The sequence below is a fragment of the Phodopus roborovskii genome, unplaced genomic scaffold (genome assembly GCF_943737965.1).
Source record: "Phodopus roborovskii unplaced genomic scaffold, PHOROB, whole genome shotgun sequence".
In the NCBI taxonomy this organism is placed as follows: Eukaryota; Metazoa; Chordata; class Mammalia; order Rodentia; family Cricetidae; genus Phodopus; species Phodopus roborovskii.
In genome coordinates, this window is record NW_026125562.1 from 1,246,039 (window position 1) to 1,252,015 (window position 5,977).

At 32.6% G+C, this 5,977-nt stretch overlaps 1 non-coding gene across 1 annotated transcript; it reads left to right on the plus strand.

Annotated features, from left to right (window-relative positions):
* Window positions 1–424: 424 nt before the first annotated feature.
* On the plus strand, window positions 425–531 carry LOC127216905 (U6 spliceosomal RNA). The gene has a single exon (XR_007834053.1). It is a non-coding gene; the product is annotated as a U6 spliceosomal RNA (small nuclear RNA).
* Window positions 532–5,977: the final 5,446 nt, after the last annotated feature.

The window sequence follows — 5,977 nt, forward strand, 5'->3', positions numbered from 1 at the left end:
CAACTTTAAGAGATTAATTCCTTAAGTGTTTAATATTGTGAACTAGGTTCTAATTTTTATTTGATAGAAATACCATGGTTATTTCTATTTTAAGTCATTTATTAAAGCAGAAGAGTATCCAAATGAGTGTATATTGTCATAACTTTTAACATATAAGGAAAATGTTTCTTTTGGCACAGATAAATAAAAAATTACTTAAAAGCAAAATGTGTGGTAAAATTCACACTAAATTTAGTGTGAATAAAACTTAGAGCAAAAATTCTCATTAACCTAAGTTTGCATTTAAATGATAAGTAATAAACCATTCCAGTCTAGAGTGGAAATGTGAGATAAGAGCAAATAGCATTTTAAAACATATATCTTCTATTATATTATTCATGTTTTAGTGCTTGCTAAAACAGAATGGATTTATAATATTACTTGTGTGCTCACTTAGTCAGTACCTATTCTAAAATTGGAATGATGCAGACAAGATTATCATGGCTCCAGCACAAGGATGACACTCAAATTCATGAAGCATTCTATACTTTATAAGGAAAGTAAGTTACCAGGAAAGGCATTAGCAAAAGCAGAAAAGCACAAGCACAAAAATGAAGACCTCTGATCTCTCAGCTGACTCTACACGTCTACACTTACAACTTCTAAGAAAAGGGCAAAATAAAACAGGTAGATAAAAAAAAGGGGAAATCCAAGATTAAAATTAAAGCTGAAGTTGATGAGGAGGTCGAGAAAGATGCAGAGGATGAAGACCAAGGAATAGAAGAAGAAAAGTAAGGATGAACAGAGACATATTAGGGGAGAACAGATTTCAAAGAGAAACATACTCAGCAATTCTAATCCAGAGAGAAAGGCAGTAAGGACTAATGAAAAGCAAATGTAATACTGCCACCGGCATACATCATGCTTAAAATTCAGTTGGGAACATATAAAATTCTCTATAAAATAACCAAGGTATGTTAAACCCAATGGTAGTAATCTCTGGCTCTTAAATCTTTTGTCTCCTGACATCAACCCTTAACCTAAGAGTCTGGTACACACAGAAAAAAAATATTTCTTGTATAAAAAATATGTTACTGTTTCCCAGGATGTGGCTTGTAATTGCCCTAATATTGTGTCAAGACAATGAGCAACACTCAGTTTCTCTTATGCAGGACTTGGGGAAGATGAACCTCTATAAGCTACTAGATATTGGTAGGCAATGGAGTCAGGGCTTACCATCACCAAAGCATCACAAAAGCCATGAGGAACATGTCTCCATGCCAAGTATTTCCAAAAAGCCATGTTCTAGAACAGTTCTGGCTTGAGTGCTTCTTATTTTAAATTGAAATAATATATTTGACCGATTTTAAAGTACGGAACTTACATTCAAATAGGCTAAAGGCAATCTTGTCACTTGCCTCATTGGTACAACTGAGCAGATACTTCTGGATTACAGCTCATTATCTGAAGGTTCCTTGCAGGCCAGAGCCCAGTCAGGGCTTGTGGTCATTATTTCTCAAGGATAAGGGTTTTTTTTCTGGTTATTTTTTTCAAAAAACATATCTGATACATATCTGATTATAGCACTCCTGACACTTGCCCATTTCCTCTTCCTGTACAAAAGGCCATTGTCAAGAGCATCAAGATTAATTTGACAGAAATGTTTTCTTCCTAAAAACATTAAGTTTTGCAATAGCTTTCAGCTAAATTACTTTAATAATTCACAGAATGAACTTCAGTTGGTATTATTTGCTAAACAAAATATTTCACAGTACTACCACTATCAGTCACAATAATATTTTTTGTAAGGTTATGTAAAATATTTCCTTCAAATGTTATAATTTTCTAATGTTAATTATGAGGGTCCTATTATATTTTCAGTGTTTCAAAAGTTAAAAGACATGATCAACTTCTATAGAATTATACTGTGTATATGGATAAATGTGTTCATATATCTATAATCATTTTTTACTTGAAATGAATTTTTTAGTTTGCATTTATTTTTAATTCTTACCAATAACTTCCACCCCGGACCTATAACCAGCTAAATCCTATGAATTATATTTTTTCACAATTTTGGTTGGCTACCTAAGTGATGAATTTAACTCTCTTCAATTGATTGTTATTATCAAATCCACTATTTGATAGCTACATGTGGCAATGATATTTTTTTAGATTCAGTGAATCTTTTGCCAGGGGCTGAAAACTCAGCTTGTGATAACTATCCTTTTTCTATTATTTTTATTTTTTCATGCTAGAAAGTGGCTGAATCTTCTCTTTAGCTTTGCTTCAGTGCTTTACTGATCACACTGCCAGCATCCTTCCATTATCATCCACCTTCCTAAATGCTTTCATTTTATTTCTCCCTAGTATACTTTACTGGATTACAGAACAAACCAATTTACTCTCTGGTGCTTGACAGTATATTTTACAGGTTAGTTTCTTCTTTACATAATATGAGTATTGATTAAATATAATATTTAAAAAAGGTTAAGTTTGTATTAGGAAAATTAGTTACCCAATTTATAATGTGTATGTAGTGATCATACTCTATGTGCATATATGTGTGTGTATGCACATATATATATATATATGCATATATATATATATATATATATATATATATATTCACTAAGCCATATAAATATCTAGATGGGTAGATGAACAGAATATCTCATCTTCTTACATGTAACCAAAATTATCTCTGTTTTAAGAATCTACTTATCATTTATGGGATCTAAAATATTTGTATGTATGTGTGTGTATATTTATGCTTCTCATATCGTCATTTAAATCAATACAAATATTTTCTTATCACAATTAGAATGTTGTTAAGATTATCATCAATTATAAATGATAAACATGGAGACACTCATAACTTTAATTTTAATGTTTTACCTTTTTTAATTTGGCAAAGATCCTGGCACATAAAGGAGAGCTGATGTCTATTTGATGAAGAACTGACCAATCTTGATTTTCTAGGAAAGAACATGTTTTTTTCAGTATAAAACTCCAATCAGTAAGTTCACTCAGAATTACATCATTGTTTAAATTCTGTTTTTCTATTAAGGCTAATAAAACTTCATATGTGTTTATTTTCTAATTTATATTCTGTGTATATGAGTTTATATATGTGTGCAAGTCTGTGTGCTGTATTATGGCATTTCATAGCTTCTTTAACCTTATGTACAATGGAACCATGTTATTTTAAAGTGTTCCTTTTTTTGAGAGCTTTATCTCTATATTTTCCCAATTTCCTTTCCCTGAGGAGATGGTTTATATCAGTTATCAAGCTTAGGAATTTATAATCATCATGGGAACAATACCCTGAGGTTATCTGTGATATAGTTTGTGAAACAGATATCTTAGGTGGGAACACTTACTTTACCTTTGGGCAGTAGTACCCCATGGTCTGGGGTACAGGAATGAATAGAAAGAGACAGATGATTCTTTGCATATCTAAATTAGAAGCCTCTATAAATACTTATGCATTACTACATGCATACAACTTTGCCCAAAGAGAAGCTATCATAAAGATTCTGAAATGTGTGAATGAGGAATTGTTTTTTAGTTTTAAGGTGTCATTCTACATTTTTATTAGTATTTTGGGATTATTATTTTACTCCCATCCCAGTAAAAGTACTGTCTCAGTAGTGCTCTTTGCCTTTCCAGTTCTATTCAAGTTAGAATGCTATACTTCCTACCAAGTAATTATCATTACATGTCTTCTTATTTCTCTCCTCCTCTTCCTCCTCCTCCTCCTTCTTCTTCTTTTTCTCCTTCTCTCCTTCTCCTTCCTCTTCTTCTTTTCCCTTTAAATTCTTCTCCCTACAACGCCTTCCAATTCCCTTGGTATATCTGCTTATTTATTTCATCTAAACTCACTTTAGTTAATGTCTCCTAGTAACATTTGATATTATGAACCAAAGCCGTTATAAGATACATTCTACCTATTCTTTCCTTTCCATCAGTCTCTTTTTCTTTCACCTTTTCTTTTGAGGGCTACTTGGCAGTTCAGTTTATTAATGTTAACTTCTGGATGATGGAGTTACCCTGAGCTCTTCACAGGGAACACTGTAATCCAGTCTCATAGCGTCTGATGTACCTCCATGTTAACAATGCTGTACTCTAAATCACTAGCCCACTCTCATGACTTTGACACCTAAGAGAGGAACAGCCTACCAAACCACTGAGATGTGTCCAATAGATGTTGAAACACATCATACCTGTGTTACTCTTCTAATGCTATGGTTAAAACATGAATTTCAAAACTTAGCATATTAGAATACTTATTGTGGCATGATTCTGGAGGTTGGAAATCCTAAAACCAAGAACTTTTTTCTTTCTAGGACACATATAAAATCATCTGTTTGCTTGATTCATCCACTCTTTAGATTTTTTTTTCTCAATTCACTTGAGCATCTGTTTATCTGTCATATTTATATGTCCTTTTGCCTATTCAATATCCTTCTCATACTATACCTTTCCTCTTCTATGATTGTTTGCAGATCCTCCAAGATATTCTTTCTTATTGAATGGTATTTAGTTTAATTGTATCTACAAAGTCTATTGTAGGCATGAAAACTCATAAACATTTGTGGTTTCAGTATTTTGTCAATCATAATATACCACAGTACTTCTTTTTTTCCCTGGGGATTATCCTGCCCATGGTGCTTATCTTCAAGTGCTTATCCTTCATGAATGCACTGCCAGTTAGGGGGTCATCTCTGAAATCTACTATGCCTGCTTCTTTACTTCCTCATACCACATATTCAGTCAGAAAGTTTCTTGTTCCTGGGACTTTGTTTTTAGCTAATCTGATTTGCTATGTCTTCACTATGGCTTATTTAATGTAGGCCATTTCTTGGCCTGTTAACATTTCTACAAATTGCCTCTTTCACAATCTATTCTGTGTCTAAATGTAATTGTGTTAGACTAGTTCACTGCTTATAGTGCATCGGTGATTCTCCACTTATCTCAACATGAAGGTTAATCTTATTTGCTTGACTTAAACTTATCTTGGTTTCTTCTTAGAATTTAGTTCTTGTTACTGCCTTCTCTTTTCCAAGTTCCTTATAGAACTTAATAGCTTCATATTATTAATGACAAAATTCACTCAGCTCTGCCTAGAATACTTTGTTTTCACTTTTGCTTCATACATAAGACTCGTATGTCTTCTCCAATCACTACCCTTGATTTTATCTAGTTCTGGACACATTTTCCTTCTTTATGCAGGCCAATGGCCACATTACCTTCCTTCCTACTAACCTTCACTAACTTAATAGAAAATAATTACAGGTTCTATTATTTGCACTTCACTTCTACATCAATTTATTTAAGGATAGAAAAACATATATCTCTCAGTCTTACAGTTATCATCATGAAAGAGTTCAGTATATGTTGCTTAAATAAAAGTTCAATAAACTGTAAAATATCTGAGATACACTAATTATTATGTGTACAATACTTTTTAATGATTTATAAAATTTAGAGTGGAACTCTTCTCATGAAATATTGAAATAAAATTGTTATTTTTAATAATGGAAGCCCAACTCAATTAATTTTTGTGAAAATCTTAATAAGTTTATGGTATTTTGTGAGATACTGTAATTCTTTTGTAAAGCATACAGGTTGGGTTCACAGTATCCACATTGTAGCTCACAATGTACTTTTAACATTATTCCAGGGGAAGTGACACACTTTTCTGGTCTCCACAGGCACCAGATATGTACATAATACACATACATATTTCCAGGTAAAATGAAGATATTTTTTCCTGAACTGTATTGTAAAAGCACATCTCTGCTGTCAAGTAGTTGCAAAAGAATCATGAACACTTCATCAACAATTAACAACACTGGCCTTGCAGCTACAGTGCCTGTCAGCTACTTAATCTTGGATTCACAGTGTCCAGTCATAGGATTTTCAGTACTTCAGCAATCCACACAGTATAAGTGTGGACATTACCAGTTTGAGAGTAACTAACTTGCTGCAAATT